The following is a 26,498-nucleotide window of genomic DNA, read 5'->3' on the forward strand; positions in this document are numbered from 1 at the left end:
CTCATTCTCATTTTCATTAATATATGGTAGGAGAGTAAGACAACAATGATCCTAGGATTATAGATTAGCTACTTGTACATAACCACAGTTACCTTAATTCATTAAACTAGTTCAGTTAGTCCTAGGTATTAGTAATTCGTTAAAGGTAAGTTTCTTTTTGGCCTTTCTAGCCTTAATTTCTTCTTGCAAGTAAACCCAACCCAGGGATGGTGTTTTTCAGTGGACCAGTAATTCTGGGTTGTGGAGGAAGGCAATTTGTGTGTGTTCCTGCAACTAAAAGCAAAACTGGATACATATTTAAAAAAATATATATAAACATATTGATATATATTCTAAAATAGTGGTGTCTCCCTTAGTGGCAGTGTTTTGTTTGCATTTAATACAAGATAATCATTTTACCTGCCAAACAAACATTGTATGCAATGCAAAACACAGCTTCAGATGGAAGAGCACTATATGTTTTAGTAACTAAGAATTGTAGCATTTGCTGGTCAATACTTAAAACTTCACAAAATTTCTTTACTTCAGTTTGTTTTGCTTTTTTAATTCATTTTTGCTATGAATGCCTATTTCATATTAACAATGACAGTTTCCCTTCAGTTCTGGGGTGAGTAAGGGCACTATTTAATTTTTTTATGTTGTCCCTCATTATTTACTTATTCCTCTGTAACCGTGCTAATTCATTAGGTATATTAGGCTTTCCCGATTGTTAGTCTGTAACTGTCACCTGGTGAATTTACATATTCTCTTACTCTCCTTGCACATGAGGCTTCAATTATTTTGCTAGACTAATAGACAAAATAGTGTTCTGTCTTGCCATCTGTTCTTAGAAATCCTGAGGTAGGAATACCCGAATTAAACTACCTCATTTGTACAGAAAAACTCGCTGATTTTGTGATATCCCTTAGATCCTTTTCTCCACAGTTTGCACAGTCGTCTTTAACATTACTTTTGTTTTTTACTACTACGTATTTGTATCTTCTGCTGGAATATTTGTAATAAAACAAATATATTTTGACAGTGCATAAAACAGTGACGTTGCAGTCTGCAAATGTATGAAGTTAGAGGTTGAAGTAGCCTATTTTAAACATATACATTAGAAGAAATTACAAATTCTTAGGTAGAGACGAAATTACTTTATTTCCTCACTCTTGAACTTCACTACTTTGACTCCATTCTAATTTAGTCACATAGCTTGAGTAAGCTTACAATGTAGACAGTCATGGTAGCTCTGTTTTTAACTGGTGACGGTCTCCTCTGTGTTCTGCAGATACCTCTTGCTTCATGTTCCTGATATACACATCGTGTTTCCAGTTTGTTGTGATGTTGGACGTGGTGCTTTGCATGGGGGAGAGAGAATATCAGATTTTAGGAAAGGTGTGAAGTTCTGGTGGAGATAGCCCTTCAGTAACTCAAGGCAAGAGCTGCTTCTGGTGAATGTAATAAGCTTATATATGGTTGTCTATAGGACATTATAAGTTACTGTGTGTTCAGGTTATACCATATTTTGCAGGTACTAAGATGTCAAATATTTTCGTATCTACAAAAATATCCTTTAAGAATGACTTTACATGTGTTCCACCTTCTTTCAGTGGCTGTGGCTTATAACCCACAAGCATCTTGAGGATTTATAGAGGAATTGATTCTAGTTTTAGGCTTTTAATGGATCACTGTGAGAAGAAGTATTACAAAATTGTTTAGTTTTAATTTTGGATTGGTGTTTTAACTAACAAAAGAATCCTTTGCCTGACTGTTAATACATTATTATCTAAATACTAAACACTAATGCAATATAATGCCTGCTTCTGATAACATTTGGCTGGGCCATTCCTTCCAACATCCTCACCTTGGTGAAGGGACTCAGCTGAATGTGTGTTTCTGTGCATGTGCAGTACCTTAAGTGTCATTTACTAACAATCAGAGTTCTGCTTTATTTTGGGGACTGAGTAGTAAGAAGGAACAGAGGTACAAACAGAGGCTTCCTTTCTTTTAGTCACTTTGTTCAGGCACTTCTGTCATGGTTGGAGAGGCTCTCTGAGCTGGAAATATGCAACATAAAAGTTTAAATAAGGGTTGATACACATAATGGATGTTGTTTTCTTCACACACCATGTATTCCCCTTAGTGTTTTCTAGCTTTTGATGTTGGTATTTCCCCTTTGAATCCCTAAGCTGCTAGCTTTCCCTGTCTTAACAATCTTACCTTTCCATACCATTTTTATTTTGCATGGCACACATACCTTCTGCACAGTTGAGACTGCTATGAGTTTTCTCAGAAACTTGGGCCTATGTTACATGAAGTATGAAAAATAGGTTTTAAATAGCAAAGAGCTTAGCCCTTTAAGAGGAGAAGGGGTAGAAATCATACAAGGAAAAGAAAATAAGTGTTAAACTCATCTCGCCATCTTCTAAATCGAGTGTTCAGAAGCCTTTTGTTTATCCTTTCCTGAGGATTAAACCCTCTATCTCAGTGCATCTGAACCCACACACTCTTAGTCACTGGAATCTGATACTTAACTAGGAATGACAGCAGATTACGATCATCCAGAACCCTCAAAAGTGAAAAAGGAAATCTTTTCCCAAAAGTGTCATAAAGGAAGAAAGAGATTGGAAGTGAGCATACACTGAGCACGGTGAGTGCCTAAAAATTAACAGACCTGTTCTTGTAAGGGATGGTATTGGGGAAAACAGTGTCAAAGTACTAGCAAAGCAAATACTTTGATGTTGTTTTCTATAATGACCTTTCTGTGCTACCAGCAAGAGAGCAAACATGACCTCTGACTTCACTATTTTTTGGTTTTGTTACATGGTAGTAATGTCTGTCACAATTTGTTTCTCAGATGCACACAGTAACATCATGACTGCAGACTTCCTCGTTCTTTCATTGAGCCTAAGAACACGTGTGGGAGCTGAAACAGTGGTTTCTGTGCTGTTTCTTTTCCATGCTTTTCTTGACATGTATAAGCCAATTAGTGAGATTCTGCATCCAGAGTATTACATGCTTTTCTCTTCATCTTGATGATTTCCTGTGGTTTGAACAAAATAGCTTATAGTTCTTTGGTGGGACTTTATCTATGCTTTATCTTTTTTCCACAGCTGAGAAGTATTTTGAAATTTCTGCTGGTTTACTTGTGACATATTTCACTTTACTATTTACTGAAAGCCCCATGGGCAGCAAGTACATGTGCTGTTAAACATTTGTTTAGTGCTGATTGAAATTGTAGCAATTGGCTGCAGTTGTTATTTGTCTGGGATGTGTTTTGCTCTGGAACACTTTGATATGCAGAAATAGGACTTAAAAGAGAAATGAGTTGCAGTTCTTTTAAAAAGAAATAGACCTCAGTTTGTATATTTTTGAGTTAATGAGGACATTCAAACTAGTCTTCCTTCCTAGACAGCCAGCATAAATCTTTGAAAGAATAGGTCTTGCTAGATAGACAAGTGTCCAGTATGTTTGTTATTCTCAATAAATCTTTGAAGACCTTAAATGAAAATGTTACAGGAATGTAACCCAAATAACAATAAAGCAAAACAAAAGCAAGCCCTCTTCTTTCCTGCCCCCCTAGCTGAGTTTATATCTACTTCTAAGAACATGTAGGACTCTGCTTTGTGGAATATTAGTTCTTTCCTTGAATACTTGAGGGCAGAGAATCCTGTATTTGCTCTTAATGAGACATGAAATAATTGTCTAAAATGTATTTGTCTTAAGTGTGCTGGCCTGGTAAAGTACCACTGCTCATTCCTCACTGGAGCTATTTCAGTTGGCCATTACTTTAACTGTCTCTTCCTAATTGTCCGCTCACTGTGACTCTACTTCCATTTTCCTTCCCCCCTTTTAAAAAATAGTTGCAGTAGTAAGTCTTTATGTATGTTAGCCTTGGATCGCTGATAGGCCTTGAACTCCCACAGTTTCTCATTCATGTGTACCTGCTGTTTAACTGTCAATCTGTAAACCCTTATTCTTAGGGTTAGGCATTACTCATTTCAGGGAGGTGCAATTTTGAGTGATCTGTGCCGTAAGTGCTGTAAAACCAAAGCATAAAATCATGTTAAAAGTGATATGGTAATTTTTAGAGGGAGAAACAGTAGTGTTGTGTGTTTGTAGGTGTAAGGATTGCTGCATTCTGTGATTTCACGTTTAGTGGCTTCTATTATGCAACCTCAGAAATCTGGACACACTGGACATAACTGCATTTGTGTTTAAACGTAATAATAAACATAGATGTGAAAAACAAAATGCTGCTGAATGACCTTGGAGAGAAATGCCTGAGGCATCATGCTGTGGCAGCTGACATCATTAACTGTGACTGTTATGCTCGGGTCCTGGAATAATCAGACTTTAGAGAAATGTTTCTCAGGGGGCACCTTATGGATGTCAGTCTTTCATGCGCTCATTATGATGCTGTATGTGTTTGATTGTGTGAACAAGGAAGATCTACCTTGAGGCGTATCAGGCAGTCTAGCTGGAGGTATTAGAAATCTTGACAGAGTAAAGCAGTGTATTAAGAGCTTTCACACTGATGATCCTCTTAAAAATGAGACTTCAGAACATCTATTGCATAGCATGATTCATCTAAGACATCAAATAACATATGTTCTTAGCCTTTGACTGCAGTCTTATTAATGTTATGCTTCAGCTGAAAAGAAAAATTAGTAATAAGTTTTAAAATGCCTAACTAATTTCTCTATAATATTTTTGCATATACATGTTGTGAAGAGGTTGATTCCTGTAATCAATCATTGAATCAGTGAATTGATGCCTGAGTGAAGTCACTTTTAGGATGAAATATTAAAAAAAAAATAATTATAAACTTATGTTTTCCACACTGAAAAGTAATTGAACATAAGAATCCTTTAAAAACTTTAGATCTGAGATCTGTTATACTGTGTGTCCTGTCCCTTTATGGAAGAAACATTTTCTTTTTCTTAGCACCATCTTGTGAATCCCTAGCAGAGTAAGTCCTTCTCATGACAACATGTGCTTGTGAATGTTTTCTCTTGAGACAAGGGAGACTTCCCAGGTTCTCAATCTTCATTTTTCCTCGTCCTCAAGTATGGCTTTCCCCATACTTTTCTCCTCATTTCACTTCATTTGAGACCCAGTAGGATAGCTGTTATGTTTTTGATTTTAAGGGAAAGCTAGCATATGATTGATGATGGTCCCAGAAGATACCCAACTACTTCATCTCCTTTTTCCATAATGCCATCTTCCCAAACATTCTTACAAACCACTGACCGCTTTCCACTTGCATTTCCCAATACGCTGATAGTATTGTGTGATCTTGTCAAGCTTCTGTAGCAAGAATGTCTTCAGTTTGATGTTTATATACCATTCCTGTCAGACAAGAGTTTGGATAAGTTACCAGGTGTTTCGTGAAAGTATGTAGAATTTCTTCCTTGCTTAGAACTTAAACACAGGTAATAGGAAACACAGCACTAAAAATCACTTGTTTCAATGGTGCTTTACAGTACACTTGTCCTTCAGATAATACCAGTTGTAATATGTATACTTTTGCAATTCAAGAAACTGATTCTCTCTGTTTAATTAGTGTTGATATCATAATTTCTGCATTTTAGGCAGAGTTATGAAGGATGAAAAGCTAAAGACTGTAATTGTTTCATAAAGTAACAGTGAGGAAAATACTGGAGGACTTGATCAGAAAGTGAAAGAAAAAAAAAAAAGCAAATACATGATTCATATGTAGTGTTTTATTTGTAACTTAGTTATTAATGTAATATCTTATTTTTCTGCTCCAAACAATGCAGATGTCAGCTTTTTATCCCCTTCCCTTTATTAGAAGCACCTAATATACTGGTGGATTGAGAGAGTTCACCAATACTGATAATAAACAGTGCAATACTAACTTCCAAATAACAACAACAGTAGAATCTGTACCAGTTTCAAAACAGTGTTTCTTCAGCAAGATTCTCTACAGTGTGGTTCCCTCTTAGCTATATTTTTCTTAAAGTTAAAGAAGACTTATTTGAAATGCATTTATGAATAGAAAGAATTATTTTAGGAATCATCCATTGTTATCAGGAAAACAGTCTGTGATTTGGTATCTTATGTAAGTTAATTATCACATTAAGCTTGCCTATTGTAGTCTAGTAAAGTTATGAAGAGAATTCAAAATAATAGACCTAGATAAAATAACCATTTAAATTCAGTGTTTATGATCTTTGAGTTAACTGCCTGAGACTCTTTGCCCTTGGGTTGCTCCTGCTGAAGCAGCAGGAGTTGGTCAGTTTTCTGTCATGAACAAGTGGCACTCCAAAGGAAGGGGCCTGCCAGGACTGAAGAGGAAGTTGTCTGCACGTCTTGGAGAAACCATTACTAGTCCTTTAGCCAAATATCTAGATACCATTAAAGAGTTGAAGTGGATTTTAGATTCTTAGAATAAAACGTGTTTTGTATCAAAAGCTAAGTTAGGGACACTAAAAGCTTTCGAAGGGCACTTCATTATTGAACTTTGTTTTCATATAATGTGGGTTTAGATGTATTTATGTTCAAATCAGGATTTTATTGGTACACTTTGAGTGACTGAATTTAGATGCAGGTCAATGTCAGTTACAAATATGATCTGTTGTTCACATTTGTCGTCTCCAGTGTAGATTGTTCAGACCGCTTTTTTTACAGTCATGTGAAATCTAGATATTTGACAGATTTGCTCTCAAAATACTTCATGTATTTTATGCTTCCTGGAGGAATACCTTTAAAAAGATATTGACACTGTGCATTCTGTCCCTGCATTAATGATGAGCTGACTATTTAGCTTCAAAGTGTTATTTGTTTTGTTTTCACAACCAATTCACTCTATGGGAAAACCACAGTTTTAATGTTATGTTCTGAATCGGCTGTCGGCTTGAATGAGGCATTTGGAGGTTATTTGGTATTCTGTATCAGCAGCAAAATATCTGAAGGGGGAAACGCCCCCTGAACATCGCGAAGAAATGTGTTGGGTTTAAAGTATCCGGTTAAGAAGCAACCATGAGTGCTAAATGAATATTTGTCTTGCCAGTTGTATAGGTTTAGACCCTGGAAGGCAACTAACGCAAAGATTCTATGATAATGGTTGGTAAATATTTTGAATGTATGTATTGGTGTTCTGAAAAAAATATTGTAACAGCTGCACCAGACTGTGGTTTGGAAGCATTTCAAAACTACAGCAAAAAGAAGCCTTTCTTTAAAATAAACCATGGCATATCTGTAGTAGTTGTATGGTCTGACTTGAGCCAACAATATCGTGTAGGTACTAATTTCATTGTTTCTGGCCCTGATCCTTAGCATTACGCCTGTAAGAGTAGTAGAGGAATGTTTGAGCTTAAAGTTTGTAAGGTTGGTGCTAATTAATCACATGATAACTGAAGACAAGGGAAATAAAACTAATTCTATTGGCTCAGGGGTTTAATTATTATTTAACCTAAAGCAGAATTTCCACTAGCTGTTTAACGATGTAAAGCTTATACCTATGCAATTCCATTTCTTGTCTTTAAACAATAGAATGTAATGGCATATAACATACTAGCCAGTTAGCATGTATTCAGTATCTCAGAATTTACAGTGACATGCCAAGACAGTATGTTCTCTGTACTAAACCTACTCTAAATTACTGAAATTTTCTCCTTGTAATTTTACTCCTTGTAAAACTTGCCTCTTCATTAGAAATACTAAGTAGTTACAGTATATTTGGTATATTCCATTGCTTTTCATGTGTTCTTGGGGTTCTCTTATGTGGCAAAGCTTATAGGGGAAACAGAATTTAGTTCAAAATCCAACTCCAGTGTGTGTAGTAATTACTTGAGGTCAGTGCTTGAATTCAGTTGAGTTTATTCAGATTTTATTTCTGACTTGAATATGGGTGATACAGGATATCTTAAGGACTGCAGAGTGTTAATTATTTTTTTTTCTTTAATAGATGTGCTCTTAGCTATAATAAGAAGTAAAAATAGGACAACCTTACTAGTGCAAATGTGCACACATGCACGCAGTTTTTATTTTTTTTGTGGGCTAGTGCCCTTTGAGCAAGCCTTCTAATTTATAGCCAAGCCTAGCTCTGTTAAGAGTCGAGACATTAAAAAAAATTGTGAAGAGAAATAACCTTTTGCAATATTAATAAATGCTCTGTATTTTTGCTGTATTTCTTTGACCTATAATGCCAGTAATATAAATTACACCATTAAATTGTGCATTTCTGCATTTTTATAGTATTTGCTTCATTTTCCCTTACAATGAATATGTCCAGATTTTTACAACATCTGGCATATTTATAGCAATTAGTTCTGGACAGGCTGTACTGCTGTCATTCTAAATTGCAAAGTCCAAACACATACACAAATTATGATTAGAAATGATTTAGTCAATGAGTAAGTAATTTATCTTACACACTTATACTGTAGAGCTATCAAACCTGATAGGTCTGACTTTGATGCTGTTTTCTTTGATTAAAATTAAGCTTTTTATAAGTTTTAAATATTGTCGGTAAGTACAATTGTGAAACAATTGATGTAAATACTGTTCAGTGAGATTGTTTAGCTTTGGCTAGAATATCTGCATACTGATAAATGAATCTTTGATAAAGGAATTCTGAATAAAATACACATTTACTTGTAAAATAGGTGTCCTCATGAAATAAATGGATGTATTATAATAATTAAGGCTACTCTTGTGAAAAAAGGATGATTTGTTTTGCAAATTATCTTATGGATATAAAGGTCACTGTCAACATTGTTCTGTTGTTAAGTCGCTTGTCAGCTTTTACTTTCAACTTTATTAATACTGAAGTGTATTTACAGAACTTACCTTTGTGCGTTTCCTATACCATAAGGTCATTAAGTACTTAGCATATTAATTACCTCAATTATATTGCTTATTATTGGCATAGCTTTTTGACACCTAAGATGGTGATCTGTGCAAAACCACTGTGTTATGTCCATACAGTAATCGGTATGCTCTAATAACAGACTTTCTGCATTGTACAAAAAATTCAGTAATGGTGAAGTAATTTTCAATGATGGAAACTTTGGTGTAAGCTGCTGCAGTTTTCTAGTACAGGAAAACTGTAATTTGTAGTTTAAGTTGTGATATATTGATGATGGTAATACTACATTACACAAAAATAATTATAATATCCCATTGATGCTATGTGTGGTGTAGGAATCTATAAAATATTACTTGATTTTTTGTTGACAACATGATTTATGAAAGGAATCCTAAGTGACAACTGTATCATGCCCCTGTAGATACGTAGGTGCACACACATTACTTCAGTAGTGGAGAATGCAAGCCTACAAATCCATTAGAAGCTTTGAGAGTTGGCAGTCCTTTTCCTCTATCTGATCAAGAAAATTTGCTTGTTCAAGTGCAGAATAAAGGACAAGAAAAGGTGTACACTAGAAAGAAAAAGTGGGTGGTAAGTTTCTTTCTGCTTGATATACACACTGTTTAAAAAAAGTTGTATTTGTGAAATGTCCTCTAGCTGTTGTAGTGATTAGTTTCTGCCTCTCTCGTCAGCTGACTGCTTTTCTGAAGGTTTTTGTCTTTTTTTATTTTGTTCAAGAAGAATATTTAATTGGGTGTCTCCACTAATCTCTGGTTTACATTTGGTTAACAAAGAATTAATGTGCTCAGATCATATTGTTCGTTATCTTGAACAGTGACATTACATTGTTTGTATCTTGCTGCATGCGTAAAACCTGAGATGGGTTGTTGAGTTGTGGACATGAGGGTTACAGAGCATACATGTTCAAATCCAAATTATAAAATGCAGAAGAAATCAGCTGGTATAAACTAGTGGGGAGTACTTCATCAAGTTAACAGCTTTGGGTTTTTTTTTTTTTGTAAACCGGTGTTTCCACTTTGTCAAGAATTGAAACAAATTGTAAAGCAAAGTGTACTTAAAAGCTTTTCTCTGACAACCCATAGACAAAGGTAGTCTTTACTAGGTGACCCCTTCATGTCTGGTTTTCATAGTAAACCTATGGAGAGGCACAGAAATTTGATTGTAATGTACTAGCTGGAATGCCTAGAAGTGCTTCCCTCTGGATGGTATAGTATGGTTGATTTATCTTTTGAAATGTCACTTTCCACATGGGACCAAGGCAAACTCTGGAACGGAAAAGGAATTGGTTATGATGTGTAATAAAAATGTATCCTGTGTTCTTGTAATAATAATGTAATCATTCTTGTGTAATAACAATGAACTTGTGTTCTTATCATTTCTATGCCCTTTTTTATTTTTTAATAGGAGAATTTAAGAATTATACATCTCTTCTCTGGTTCAAATCAGAATAGCTGAACTGGATTCAGTGGAACTGTTTTTGGCTACCAAGTGTCTGTCCCAGAGTTAGAAATAGGCTATACATTTCGGTAGAACTTGAGCATAAAATATTCATCTGTGGTCCTGAGTAGCAAAGATGTTCAAGAAAAGTCTGTTTTGATATCATAATAATTCTGGATTATGTAATAGAAACTTAACAGCAAAAGAAATCAGTAAAGATATGGTTCATGTGTATTTCTGCTGTTATTCCACACTAGTCTTTTCATTAATTGAGGTCATAGGAATAACTCTTTTTACCCACATGGTTCTATACCAAAATACCTACCTGGCCTACAGACTGAAAAATGGAACACTTTACATTATGTGGTGTAAAACTATTACATTAATAAAAAAAAAGTTTTACACATAATTGTGAATAGTTTGGTTTGAGAGACTACGTTTTCAAGGTTTCTGTCACAGATTGCTCTTTATGGCCAAATTCCAGTATTAGTCTTTGTAACTATTCGATTCTGCTCGCTTTCAGCTGAATGACATTTGCAGCTAACAGAAATTGTCTTTGTTTTGTTGAAGTCAACAGAATTGATCCAGGTTAGCTGAGAATGTTGGCCTGCATAACTTTAGTTCCTGTCTTGATAATTTTCTGAAAAGAATAGGCTTATCCGGTAAGTTAGCCAAGAGATGCAAGAGCTTTAAAATAGTGGTATACAAAAGGTAATAAATAAATGTATACTTTTTATGTTTATAGGTAATAGGCTTTAAATTACAACTTTTTTATATAAATGCTTTTAAATGTAAATTAGCGTAAGCAATTGGGAGAATATGTACGGAGAACAGGTTAAAAAAAACCAAATCAAAACAAAAAAAGCTATGAACTGTGTAGGATCTCCTGTGAAAAACAGCTGCTGGGAGGAGGATAATCCTTCCAAGTAAATCCCTAATGATTAGTATTTTGTCCAGCTAGATATTACCTCTCTCTGTGTATGTACATATATGAAATAATTTTCACTACAGTTCCTAGGATATATAATGCAAGAACCTGATGTGTGTAAAATCCTTCTTTAATGCTCCAAAGTAGTCATTTATAGTTCTATTTGATGTTTAGGTAAGATGCTTGCTCTATCAAATATGGTGATTAGTCCCTCTTGAATATAAGAGAGGGATTTCTGGCAGCAGAATTCTATTTGACTGTAAAACCTAGGAGGCTGGAAAGAAATCCTTCGTACAAAAAATGTCTCTATATAGTTGCTCATATACTAGATTCTAAAAAGAACCTCTAAGCTGTCAAGAACGACAATATGATAAAAGCAGGAATGATGAAAAGGAAATGGCACCTTGCAGCTGACCGTATAAAAGCATAAATTCCTCCTGGGACTTCTGCATATAAAAGATAGGTTTCACTACTTTTCTAAGAACACTGGATCACATTAACTTATTCAAATAGGAGGTCAGATCACAGTGTTTAGGTTTAAAGCTGTCCCACACAGTCCTTGATAAGAAAAAATTGACAAATCACACTTCTGAATAAACTCATTTTAATCCTTTTCTTCCTTTTGAAGTAATAAAAATATCCCTGTCATGCAGTTGCCATTGCGTTTAATGGCTGTCATTTAGTGAAATGGAAAAATGATATCTAACATAATGCCTTCAAATATGGCTAATAGCATTTTACATGAGGAAAAATACTTTTATTTTACATGAATATGGCTGTTACTCTATGATTATTATTGAAAATTTAGCTGCTTTGCCTATTGCAGCAGAGTGATAAGAACAGATATGACTTTCCTGTCATCCATGTAAAAGAATAGTAATCTGTATTCTTAATGTTTTATATAATTTTCAGAGCTCAACAAATTCTTTGCCAATTTTCACTTTATGTAATTTTCATTTGGTACAGTAAGCAAAATATCATTTTGTTATATTTTTAAAATGATGCAGTGATTATGTTTTTGGATCTGTTGTCATAAATATGCGTTTATCCAGAATACATCAGTCTTGTTGAGATTTATGGTAATGCCATTGTATAAACAGGCATTAGTTAATGCTAAATTACAATGGGGTGTATATGGAATTACAGGTGACATCCACATCAGTACCAAATGAGTTCCTAGTGATTAAACTTACTAACATTTCTAATTAATCTTGAATGCAGTGGCCATAAACTGCACAGATCCTCTGAACTGCATACATGATTTGCAGCTCCACTGAAAATAAGATGTACTGTTCAAGAAATGGCCATCCAAAGTAGTTGAAAGACCACCTGTATGCTGAGTTGACATTTGGAAGAAGCCAAGAGAATCAGACCTAATTCAGATTCACTTATAAGGAAAAGCAAACAAATTCCAAAGCCCATGAAAAGATGTCTTTGGAAAGCTAAGCATACTTGGTTCTCAACTCCAATGCTTACTCTGGGCAATAAATTTTCTAGGGTTTTCACAGAAATCTCACTAATGGGGCAACTGAAATATATTACCTTCTTTGTGCCAGACATGTCTGTACCCTGAAGGGGGGAATCAGGCTTTGAATTGTAGTGAAGTTGCAGCAGATCGACTCAGTTATTGGACAATTCTGCCCGCAAAAAAACAATAGGAGAGAGTTACTTATTGCGACTGGTTTCAGGAGCACACTGAGAATACGAAGTCATGACAGGTTTTAGCTGGGATTTGAAAATGAGGATAGTTCAGTCCATAGTTGATTGTGCTTCGAGTATGTGCTTGAAATCTCCAGGATTTTTGTAAGTGATGGTTAAAAATATAAAGACCAGAAAGAAGATGATGTCACTTACTGAAACAAGGAATGGCTTATAGCATAAAGTAAATACTAATAGTATTTTTAAGTAACAAATACATAATACTTAGAATGGTAGATTTTAGTACCCATTCATATATATTGTTCTCTGGACCACCTGAGGTGCACCATTCATTTCCTCTAATGTCAAGAAGATTGCTGTTGTTGCCTGATGTTTGCATGTGTCCAATTTGCAGCTTGTCTGTGTGAGAGTGTGCTGCAAAATCGTAAAGATGGATAGTTTCATTGAGATGAGATTGGCTGTTCTTCTCATGAATCAGCAGAAATGCTGATTTCTAGAATATTTCTGATGCAATTTCAGTTCATAGCAAAAAGGACTCAACTCCCTCATGTTATTCTTGTGGGTTTTTAAGTTCTTACTTGGAGAAAAAGGAGATTAATGAAACATGCCCAATATGGAAGAATGTTGTCCAAGGATAATGAATACTAACTACCGAGATCTTCTGTCAGTGGGTGTTACTGTTTAGTGTCTTTCAGAACGAGAGCCTGTTGACATCACTAAATAGCTCCCTTTGATGCTTGCATACAATTTCATCCATCATTTTGATGTCCTAGATCATTGAAACAAAGTTGGACAGATGACCATATCTAAATGCCTCTACTTTCACTTGTAGAAAACCAGATGCTATGTAACTGACTACCCCTACATGTGCACTTTCTATTTTCAGTTTAATTGTCAAAATGAAAATGCTGATGCAGAGATGGATTTTTTTTGGAAACGGAAAGTTTTTGTCCTTTAATAGTTGTTCAGTATGAATTGGAAAGGTGGTGTGCAGGTTTTCATAAAATGTCAGTAGATTCACTTCCGACTAGTAGCTAATTAATCATATCCTAACACTTGATTGGGATATAGAGAATTTTTTATTACATAAATTAAATTGTCTTCTGCATTTATCATTCATCCAATGCCTCCAGGATTATTTTTTTTTGCTTCTAGTTGGCATGATAAGGTGCCGAAGAATTTCAGATGGAAAGGTAGCATTCACTTTAAACATTCTGCTTAAAATCTGAATTGATAGTTCATATATTGAAACACTAGTGACATCACATTTAGTTAATAGATAGGAAAGTTTAAGGATGAGTTGAGCGTGCATAAACTTTCCTATCAATTCAATTTTTTTACGATGTCAAAAATGTCAAATATGAAACCTTAAGCTACAGTGCTGCTTTCTAATGCAGTATGTTCCTCTTGTGACTGCAACTATGGGATAAAAGGATTTGCTTTTCATCGTAGGCCAAATTAAATTTTAATTGCCTGTGAAAACACAAATGTCAAAAGCAAATCTTCAAGCCAAGACTGTGATCCTCTGTCATAGGATGTTATGTCCCCATTTAAAAGTTAAATAAGTGTTTTCTTCACTTCAGGTATGTTTTTGACAGAATATCCTAAAGTTTTACTTCAAAACACTGTGCTGTGATATATGTGCGCTGAACAGTGCAGCTGATAGTAGAAGACAATCTCAACTTGTGTATATCAGAAACTATGTTACGCTCGATATGTCAGTTTTTTGATGTCTGATCATCTTGCAAGTACATCAAATTGAACATAATGTATAGTTTGTTAAATTGTATCTTGTGGCAGGTACAGTTTGCATACAGAACTCAATCAACTAAGGGGCAAAGGGGAACTTCCTTAGTCCACTGTACTTAATGCTGCATGCTCTGGAATTGACCCTAAGCTGCTTTTTGCTTAATTATAATTCTTATGTATTTTCTGTTATTCCAAGCTGTCCTTAACATAAATCCTGGTTCCAAATCACTATTAGGCATATTGATCTGCTAAATATAACTCATATTTCATACCAGAAGGTTCTGGTTCATTATGATCTCAGTAAGAGAGGCACTTGAACTGGAACATAATATTTAAAATGCTATTTATTGAAGCTAAAACTGTAAAGAAAGAGATGATAGTATAGATTATCTTATATCCTTTCAGGTACTGGGAACCCTGATTTGTGCAGCATTGAACAAGACTTTGGTCAGGGCACGGCATTCTCTGCAGATTCTGTCCGTGAAGAGGACCCACTTCTTAGTCTTCAGAGTTTTTATAGGATTTTGTTGAAAGAGAAGAACTCTGTTCATTATTTGTTCTTTCAAATAAAAATGATGACCACATGAGAACTTGTTGCTTAGATAAAGGCAAAAGACACAAGTTGTGTTATTGCTGGTAACAAGTGGGAGCTGCATATGGAGGCTCCTGTGTTACGATCAGCCCACCAAGTTTATGTTGCAGTCAGGGGATATGCACAGTGCAGCACAGGCCTTAAGACCATGCTCTGCATGCAGCATGGGCATGCTCTTACTCAGATATGTGGATTACTAATTCCTTGATGTACAGTGCTCTTCAGGTTGAGATCACTATAGCAGCTATGACTTTTATGAATGGAAGAAAATAGGGAATATTATTTTAAAGTCTGTAGGAAAGCAGACATGAACATAATGATTTTGTTTCATTCAATTATCATTCAAATATGGCATGTAATTGTAAAACTTACGGAACTATAAAACTGGAAATTTATAATGATGCAGTCTTAATTTTATTAATTTAATCCATAAAGCAGATATTACACCAAGACAGACATCAAATTAAAACTCTCAGACTCTAATTAGCTTTAGAAATCTCTTATGTCTAATTTATATGGCTGTCATAATTAATTTAAATACTGATTTCAACCTGGTCATGATGCAGAAAACTCCATTCAGTAGCAATCATTAAAGAAATATTAAGTGAGTTCTCATTTTGTAACCATGCTTTAATTTACAGTAAGATGTCCAATTGACTTACATGATTTGGACAATATTAAGGTGTTTTAAAGGAAAGAGAGAAAACTTGAAAGCTAACCACACCACATACTATTAGGATTGCTTGGCCTGTCATGCAGAAGCAGCGTATTCAAGAAGAGGTTTCTGTGTTCTTTGTAGTGAATAATATTATTTACTAAATATCCTTAGGATGACACCATAAAGTCATCATTCTTTTTTTTTTAAGTGTTGAATTTGAAAAGGTACCTAAGCGCTCCTTCACCTCTTTTAAACCCAAGGCCCAGGTGCCAAAAAGGTGTAAGCCATCTAAAGTGAGGCAGGAGCAGAACTTCAGTGTCTGTGGACCATATTCACTGAAGGATCTCAGAAATTTGTGTAGAAATACCAGTATCGGCTACTGTCTAGTGTTTAAAGCTCTCTTGATATGTAGATTTCTCAGTTTGTGCATGCCCTAAGCGCATCAGACTTTGAGCAGTTCAGTAGCCATCTTGCAAAATTTAATCCAAGTTCTAGAATCTATTAATTATTCCATTTAACCTCTTGGTACAGTCCAGTTCAGTAGATATTCTCTGGCAAAGCCCTGTTGATTAGGCTTCTTAAGATTTAGTTATGGGTTCTTTCTATTAATGGTTCATGGAGGAATTGGTAGTAGCACCCACCTCTTAACAAGTTCTCTGGTTAGGTAAACCTATAGCTCAATAGGTAGAATGATCATCAAAGAAGTTGGAAATGTATGTTTTGTTTTATTATTTGGGTACAGGATACTCAACATCAGCAGTCCTTTCAGGAGGTTGTCCAAACCATCTAGGCAAAAGCCCTTCTCCTGAGACTATGAACTGGGATTGTACAGATTTATTGGTCTATACACTGAAGCCACCTTGTTGGGACTTCTACTAGAGCATGCAAATGCACTGAAGTCATGGCAGTATTTGAAGGATTGTGTCTATGTTCTATGTTTTGATTCTGTAACGCTTTAAAAAGTAGCTTTTGAAACAGAAACTAGCAGCCAGAACTACTTTTATTTTAGTGAGTATGAGAGTAGACTTGAGTTGGGGGGGGGGGGGGAAGGAAGTAAGAGCAGGGAGGGATAGAGGGGAAGAAGAAGGAGGGAGAGAAAGGGGGAGGTTTGGCTAGTAACAGCAGATTTAGTGTAACTTATGATGACATTAGACAGTTTTTAAAAGTGAAGTAACATTAGTGTAGCATATGCAAGCCTAGCTATATGATAGTTAAAGGCAGTTCTGTATAAAACCATTGATAAAACTTGCATGCTTTAAAAATAAATAATACAGAGAATTAAAAATTCTTTTCTGTTTGCATACTTTTATAGGCAGAGCTAGTCGTTGAATGATATGTTTCTTGCAAACAGCATTGTATCATCATATCTTAAGCAAATGGTGAATGAGTCTTGTAGAGTGGTTAGTATCAGCACTCAGCTACTGTATGGTAGACAGCAGTATAAATTCTATTCCAGCAATTCACCTCAATGTTCAACAGGCTAATTGCTATGGCACTATTAAGAAGCGGGACCTAGACTGAACTAGTTCCAAGTCAGGATGAGAAGGAAATTGTACCTAACTGTCACAAGTTAGTGCTGCATTCGGGGGACCATAGGGTGGAGGCACCTTACTTAAATCAAGTAAGCTCTGAAGCTCTGAGAGAAGTGAAGGGCACCTAGTTGATAAATCTTTACTGGTGACCTCTGAGCATTGGAGCTTGGATGTGTTCCTCTGAGGCCTGCCTTAGTGTGCCCCAGCACGGGTGTGTGTTGGCTTGTTGCTCTCTCTTGCTTTTGTATATGTTCCTGGGTGTATGTGCCATTGACAGTGATCCTTTTTTTTAAATGAAATTTCATTGAGATAAATGTATATGTCTGGGAACCTTTTCTTTAAAAGTTGTAGTTACATATGGAATTCAGTTGTACTTAAATCTAGCCAGAGATTTGAGGCTTTGAATTTTGCACATGCACCCTTATTAATCTAGCCCTTAAAGTGTTTTATTGGACTGCTTTGTATGACATCCTCAGCTGATGTAAAACTGTATCTTATGCATCAAGTATCACCAGCTATTTCTGAATGAGGAAGTTAGAAAGAAATAATTGGTGAATTTTCACTTTGCTGGTTGTTAGGTAATCGATAAATAGCTGTGTCCAATTTTCCAGCAGTTTTGGAACATTTTTCCTTTGCTTATATAATCTTTAAAATATTATTAAGCTTAAGTCAAGGTAAGTGTTTGGAAGTTTAGGTTTATATTTTAGATTAACGATGCTTATCTACATCCAGGTTTCTTACTTATGGTCCATGAGAAAGTAAGAACTAAATCTGTCCAGTCTGACCTTATCACAGTCTTTCTAAAATGTATGAATCTTTAAAAACTGGAAAAATCCTTTTACCCCTGTACTTAAATGAAAAAAGTTTCATTTTTTAAGGAGGCCATACAGCGGTGGATTAGGTAGTTGTGTGAAGAAGAGTTTAGAAGACCCATGACAACATAAAAACAGTCATATAAGACTAATTATCACCTTTTTTTGAGTACAATAGCTGTCATATTTTCCCACTGAAAATACAAATACTAAACATCAGAATAAAAGGGAAAGGAAAAACAATGCCAACTACAGAAGCATGTAAAAGCTATTTTCTTTCTTGCTAGATATAATGAAGAGCCTGCATATGAGTAGTCATTCATCATGTAAATGAATGGAGTCATTTGTTAAACTTATTTCACAGATGTGAAAAGAAGTTTAACTGTCTTCATTAAAATTTATATAGGATTTTTCAACTTCCATATTTTCCCTGAAATTGCTTCCTTTCAGACGGGGGACCTGGGGGCAAACAGTTTGTTTATTTTTCTATCTGTTGCAGCTGACATGGTTGTGGTAGAACAGTTGATTTGGACCAGTTTATGGTGACTCAGCATCTGACTTGAGATGAGAGAGGTGTTTTTAATGCTGTCTGGAAATTCAGGTAATACGCTAAAAAATATTGTCTTTAACAACTGGTGTGAATAAAAGCTGACACCTTAAAAAATGCTAAGCAGTTGAATAGTCTTGATGGTTAGTTATAGTGCAGTGTTTTTTTAAATATGTGAAAATACTGACAAATTTCTTGTCAGTTCGCACACTAATTTTCCTTCACCTTTATTAGCAGATACCTTGAGAGAAGGAATCATTAAGGAAATTCTTCAAATTATGCTTATAGATACCACTTCAGGATTTTTTCATTACAGTTTTTAGGAGACTTCAACTGTGTCACCTCTAATGCTGATGTCATGAGAGCCATCCAAAACTAAACCTCTGCTTTGTGGTGAGAAACATGAAAAAAATAAGATTTTTATCTGAGTTTAACAGGCCTTCCGATATATGGAGGCCTTCTTTTGGCCAAGCCTATATGACATGTTTCCCTCTCGCCTATAGCTGTCTTTCAGAATGGGCACAGAAGAGCTTGAAACACCATGTCCTCTAGGGAAGAGCCATGCTGTTTCTCTCACATCTCTGATTTAACATACATGCTTCACGGCTGCCTTAAAATGCTTTTCAAGTCTGATTCAAATAATATTTTTCCTACACTTTTTGATCTGTTATTGCCAGTCAGTCAGCTTATCACTCTGCCAAGCTCAGCTCACTCTCCAAGTCCCACAACTCATTTCAAATGTCAAGACCCTTTCCCCAGAACAAGTCTTCTGTGCTTAAAACAAAACAAAAACACTGCCATCTTCTAATTTTTTACAAGGGTTCCACTGAGAAATTCAAGATGTTTACTGTGGAAATGACCTGTTTGAGATTATTAGGCTGAGCTGAATAACTTGGACTGTAGAATGATGCAAGTCTGGTATTTCCCCTTTAGTTATCCATGTGAAGTCTGAAATATTTGTGTTAGGAGGAAAAGCCCCGCATCAGAAAAAAATTCTATACAAATTCAGGATGCTATTTCCTTACAGAAGATTAGTGATACAAATTCTAACTCATTGACAAATAGTTCTTTGCCAAATACTGTAGATTCGGGTAAGGAACTAGTTCAAGCTGGTAGAGTACTGATGTAATATAATGTAACTGCACTATCATATGTGCAATAAGGCTTAAGTTGCTAGAACGCAACAAGCAGTTAAATCCAGTAGAAGAACAGTGAATGTATTTTTAGTGTTGATAATAGCAGAAGTGCATATGTTTCTTTGTAATTGCTAGAAATGTGAGGGAGGATCTGAGTAACTTAACAGTGGGAGGGATATAGGAAACAAATTATGACTGTTGCAGTTAGCAAAAGAGTGGAATACAGAATGCTGATGGTAAATAAATGAATAAATACAGAGTAATGGTCCTTGCTAATTTGTTTCTGCAGAATGATTTCATGCTTTTTGTGTTTTAGTCCTAAAGTATACAGAAAAATGATGCTCATTCTTTCATGATTGACATGACCTCTGAAGACTCTCAGTATTCCAGAGTTGGGTAACACTTCAATCACATAGTAAAATACTGGAGGTAGCACATAGAAATTCCTTTGGTGTACTCATGCGACTTCTTGACTGCAGTGGAACTGGCAATCTGCATTGTTGCATGTTTCATGATATACGTGAGAAGTGTTCTGTGCAGGATCATTGTGTGTCATGGCGTTTGTAACCAAAAAAAGAGTAGGAAGAAAGGAATGAAACCCCACATTTAAAACTGTTAGAGGAAAAAGTTTTGTGAGTCTCCATAAAGCATTAGAACAAAAGTTTAAAATTAGTTGTAAAGATAATATTGTAAATGCAAGTCTGCAATGCTTATTTGGAGAATTAAAAATGAATGTATTAATGTTTTGCAGACATCGCCAGCTGCTGCCATGCACACTCCAAGCATACTTTTGAATTTAGTTGTTTGGGGTTTTTTTACATTGCTTATTGGTTTATTTAAACAGATGTAAATACTTGCATGTTCAGCCTGGCTTTTCATAACAATTATGGATAGGTTAAAATAAGGGCACAGAAACTACTTTACAGAGGAAGCTGGCAGGGGGGGAAGAATGGACTTCAGGGGGTGGGGCTAAACCTCCCTCACAAGAGCGGATTTTTAAATACAGATCAGGTGGAAAAATTGAGAGGATATTCTTTATGAGTCAGTAGTTTAGTGACATGTCACAAGGACAGTGATTTTTCACAGGACTTCATATAAGATGCTGGTGTTAATCAGAAGCCATCAGTCTGGATTACCCAGAGCATGTTTGGGCTCTTTTGTTGTGTGTGGGTTTTTTTGGTGGTGTGGTTGTTGTTATAGATTCTGTAGCCAGTGTTCATAAGATATTTTCTTGTGAAAGGGTTTTCTGTTAGGAAATACTGATCAGTTAAAAATGATCTGTGGAAACGATCACTTTCAATAGAACATTCACTGAAGCTCTAGCTGTGGTTCAGATTCTAGCTGTAGCCTCTGAAGAAGTCTGTGGTCTCATAGCATCGTTGTGACAGAATTGAGGAGCTCCAGATGTTTCAAGTCAGCAAAAATGTGTAACAGCCTGACAGTATAGACTCTGTGTCGAGGGGCATCAGAGCTTACTGACTCATACACAGCTGTCTAACTGCCATATGTCAGAAAAACAACTGGCAGTGTCAGGCAATTCAGGGAGCCTGGCCATGAGACCTCATGGCTGAACCTGAAAAGCAAACGGGGTAGTTCATGGGAAGTGGCATACTTGCATATTTCAGCTGTCAACACAAAAAAACAGTGATGAAATGGAGGAAAACTGTATCAGTACTACTCAAAGGCAATTGAGATTTCCAGGAAGCACGTCTTATTTCTACGATGCAATTATATCTCTTATTTTCTAGATTTGTGATGTCTGAAACACTTGGAGATGAATTTACCTCACTTCAGTACAAGGAGATACTTCAAAACTGCTGTAGAAGACGCATGCTTTTCTTCAGCCAAATATGTCTACTTGTAGCACTCCAGAAAAAGCATTAACAATGTTGAGAATCCATTAAAGTAGTGCTCAGGAACAGGAAATAATTTCACATTGCCTCGGGTTGAAACATCTGGTTAAAGTGCAAATTGCATTTGTATTGTCTTACAGCTTCCAGTAGCAGCAGTACATGGGGGAGGGTAAACAGTCTGGCACACTTTTCCTAAAATTCATTTAGATTGCAAGTTTTCACAGAGCAGTTCTGAGTTCATGGCTTCCCTCTAGTCTCATGCAGTGCCTGGAAGCTTTTGTTTTGAAAGCTTCATTTGCAGTTGCCTTTAGCTGTGTGCATGACCTGTAATGCTGCTCTCCCTGTCTGTCTTGTCAAGATCTGGATATGTCTGGCTTGCTGTAGAGTTGTCTTCTGTCACTCACTGATCTTGTGCCTTGTCAGTTCATTTCATTGACAAGACATTGGTACTTTGATAATTTCATCAGAAGCCTTTATGAATGTTGTTGTAGATCCACAAAGTTCCTTCTTTAAAAACAACAACAACAAAAGTGTTTTGAGAATACTATAAATCTTGAGACCGATGATTCAGGTGGGCTGCGTTTTTTCGTGGGTCACTACTGAATGTTTGTTTCCTACGTAGTAGTAGATAATTTTTGTTATGTACTCTTTGAAAGAGTTCTAGCTGGGAAAAAAAGTCAGAGCAAACAATTACAGGTACTGTTTTCTTTTTCTTCATGACTTCATTGTAAGCACACTACAACTGTTTGACTTTTTTAAACTGTTGTTAATGAACAACTTAATAGCTTTGGATTTAGGCCACTGTTGGGCAATTGTTTTTAAGAGGGAATTTTAAAAAGTAAGAACAAAATTGTTCTTAGAAACACATTTTGCAGCATTTACAGCTTCCAACTAAATACTTAATATTTCCAACTTAACTTTAGAATCTAGTTTTCTGGTTACAGTGTATGGATTCAAAATATAGTATTTGCTTTTTTGTTGCTGTTTTTTCTCATGGTAACTTGGTATTCGTCGACTGTGCTTTGTTTGGTTTTACTTTTAAAACAAACAAACTTTTTGCTAGATTGGGATCAAAATATGAATGCACAAGGGATTCAAACACTACTAATTAAGACCTGAATCTTTACTCGTGTAAGTAAAACCCCATGAATTTGACAAATGGACAAACCAGGATCAACAGGTGTTTTCTCTTACAAGAGTTGTGGTATCCTATTGCTGCTTTCTTATTCTAAAGTGTTCCCCAAGCCTTGACCTATTACTACTAAATTTCTGTTATTAGCATTACCTTCTGTAGGTTAAAATTCTGTCAAATATCACTTTGTGATGGGTTGACCCTGGCAGGACGCCAGGTGCGCACCAAAGCCGTTCTATCACTCCCCCATCCTCAGCTGGACAGGGGAGAGAAAAAAATATAACAAAAAGCTTGTGGGTTGAGATAAGAATAGGAGAGATCATTCGCTAATTACCATCATGGGCAAAACAGACTCAGCTGGGGGAAAATTAACTCATTTTATTACAAATCAACCAGAGTAAAGTAATGAGAAATAAACCCAAATCTCAGAACACCTTCCCTCCACCCCTCCCTTCTTCCCGGGCACAACTTCACTCCCGGATTTCTTCACCAAGCCCCCCCAGCGGCACAAGGGGGATGGGGATGGGGTTTACGGTCATCACATGTTATTTTCTGCTGCTTTATCCTCCTCGAGGAGGGCTCATCACACTCTTCCCCTGCTCCAACGTGGGGTCCCACCCACGGGAGACAGTCCTCCACAAACTTCTCCAGCGTGGGTCCTTCCCACGGGCTGCAGTTCTTCACAAACTGCTCCAGCATGGGTCCTTTCCACGGTGTGCAGTCCTTCAGGAGCACACTGCTCCAGCGTGGGTCCCCCACGGGGTCACAAGTCCTGCCAGAAAACCTGCTCCGTGCGCTCCTCTCTCCACAGATCCACAGGTCCTGCCGGGAGCCTGCTCCAGCGCGGGGTTCCCACGGGGTCACAGCCTCCTTCGGGAACCCACCTGCTCCGGCATGGGGTCCTCCCCAGGCTGCAGGTGGAGATCTGTTCCACCATGGACCTCCCTGGACTGCAGGGGGACAGCCTGCCTCACCAGGGTCTTCACCACGGGCTGCAGGGGAATCTTCGCTCTGGCGACTGGAGCATCGCCTCCCCCTCCTTCTTTGCTGCCCTTGGTGTGTCCGCAGGCTTGTTTCTCTTGCATATTCTCACTCCTTGTTCTGGCGGCTGTTTCTCCCCCTCTCAACTTTTTTTTTCCTTCTTAAAAATGTTATCACAGAGGTGTTACCACTATCACTGATTGGCTTGGCCTTGGCCGGCAGCAGGTCCGTCTTAGAGCCGTCTGGTATGGGCTCTCTCAAACACAGGGGAAGCTTCTAGCAGCTTCTTAGAGAAGCCACCCCTGTAACCACCCCTTCTCCCACCCCCACCCCCACCCCCCCCCCAGTACCAAAACCTTGCCACACAAAACCAATACACACTTTTCACCCAATCTATAACATATAGATATGTTTGCTATATATGTGCTGTTGCTATTTTGCCTGGTGTTACAGCTGCTCTTAGGGTGTGAATGGCATCAGGACTTCTGTTGGCATAGACTGTTCCATCAGGGACAAGTATTATCTTTTTTTGTTCACCTACATGAAATGTGCACAGAAAAAAAAGCTAGTAAAAGGCAATACCAAAAATTCACAAAAGTATATTCTGTATGTGTATACCTTGTTTAAAATCTCAACAGCAAGACATAGGGAACTCCAGAGGTCTGTCATATTTTGACTTGATGCTTTCAGTCTAAAATGATGTCTTCCTTCAATATTGCTGCCAAATGGTTTTGTTGTTTGTGGGTTTTTTTGGTGAATTATCTCGTTATGCTTACCAGACTTAGCGTATCAAAAGAGAGATAATTTAGAGTGCAAGAAAATAGTGCTGAATTCCCTTTCAAATGCTCAAAAATTAAAGAAATTAAGAACCAGTATAAAAATAAAGTAGAGACGGAACGTGGCAAGCGCAGGAAGTGGAATGGTTAAGAATATAAAAGTAACTAGAAGAGATTTCAAATGCACTTTCTAAGATACCTCCTGCTGTTGTACATTGCATGGGGTTTTTGGGTGTGTGTCGTCTTGGGGGGCATTTTTTTGTTTGTTTTTTTAGCTTGGGGCGGGTTTTTGAAGTTACATTTTCTTTTGGTTTGTTTTTTGTTTTTTTTTTTTTTTTTTTTTTTTTAAAGTTACTTTTAATTTTACTCACTGTATTGCCTCCAAAGATATCTGTCTGGAGTCTGACAGTATTTAGGCTGATGCTTTAGTAACTGCTGCTTCTACATTGGTTCTCGCTATTTTGAACTCTTTGACCCTCTGGTTTTAGTTTATTGAATAGCTGGTGGGATGTGTGAATACCATATACTCCCCAACAAAACCATTGCTGCCATCTGGGAGGTTTTTACTCAGATTATGAAAACAGGTTCAATATTACTGTAAATTTGTTTTCTGTTAGCAGTATTCTTGGCTCTAAATGGGAAAACAGAATTGTAGTTTAAGTAAAAAATAAGAAATCAGTAGATGGTGCTATAATCTTAGTTTTAGCTCGTTAGTGCAACAAGTCTTGAAAGACTGATTTTTTTCGTACCTTTGAAAAGGAAAGTGATATATAAAAATGTAATCAACATGATGCTATAATTATTTTATGTTTGACATTTAAAATATTTTAATATCGTATTTACTCTATGCTATATTTAGATACAGTTCTTGATGAGAATCTACTGGACAAGCAACAAGTATGTGATGTGATTCTGAAGAAAATAAAGATTTGATTGTGCCCACTGTGGCTTTTTTTCACAGTTGTGCATTGGGTTTGCTTTGCTTCAAAACAGCACATCTCCCAAAGGTTCCCTGTTGTGCTGAGAGAAAGAAATCTGTTGTTTTGTTTGAGACAGCACATCTCACTGGAACTCGAGAGATCTCTGCATGCTTAGTTCCTCTTTTTCTCCTTACCAGCTCTTTTGCTCAGGGGGTAGAGGGAAAGGGAGAAGGTTTTTCCTGGAAGTTTGATCTAAGTAATTTTACTGTTTGGAGAAGAGAAGTTGCACATGGTAACCTGTTGTTATATGATCATCTGGGGAGGGGAGGATCTTTGTTACTGTATCACTCTGATGTGTGTGATCTGACATTATTGGCTAAAAAATATGTTTAAATATATGAAGCTGGAAGCAGTGGCAGTGATAAGGATTCAGCCATTATTTGAAGATGGATTCAAAATTTAGGAAAGTAAGTCAAATCTAGTACCCATAGTAACAAGCAGTTGCTGCATCTGTTGGAGAGCTACACTTTGCTAGAAGACTTATCCTGAATAATCTATGGTTTGTGTAGCATGAGAGCTATAAAGGGTAACATAGGTATCCTCAAGGAATGGTAAACGTAAACTGAAAAACAAATGTTCCTGGAACGTTTCTATTCTATAAAAACTAAACCATCCCCCACCCTTAGACACTTAATGGGAGATACAAGCCTGAGCAGATGCTGTAGGTGTGAAGTCATTGTACAGTCTTGTTAATGAGCAGTATGAACTGGTCACTTGGTACCGAGGTCAGGAAAATTTCTGGTAAGAAGAGTTTCTGTCACTTACAGTGTAAGCTCTGCACAACTTGCATACGTTGCTTTCCTTCTATATCACCTTTGCACAAGTCCTGCACTGTTGTAGCCCCTATGCACAGTAACACATATGAAGTGGAGAACACAGTACATCTT

At 36.6% G+C, this 26,498-nt stretch overlaps 1 protein-coding gene across 1 annotated transcript in view; it reads left to right on the top strand.

Moving 5' to 3' along the window:
• Positions 1-2,567: 2,567 nt before the first annotated feature.
• CDH8 (cadherin 8) overlaps positions 2,568-26,498 on the top strand; it is a 389,193-nt gene continuing 365,262 nt past the window's right edge. Inside the window, exon 1 of the mRNA XM_049806245.1 lies at positions 2,568-2,632. The gene's annotated coding sequence lies outside the window, so the exon portion shown is untranslated. The remainder of the gene's footprint in view (positions 2,633-26,498) is intronic.

The sequence above is a fragment of the Accipiter gentilis genome, chromosome 7 (genome assembly GCF_929443795.1).
Source record: "Accipiter gentilis chromosome 7, bAccGen1.1, whole genome shotgun sequence".
NCBI classification, from domain to species: Eukaryota; Metazoa; Chordata; class Aves; order Accipitriformes; family Accipitridae; genus Astur; species Astur gentilis.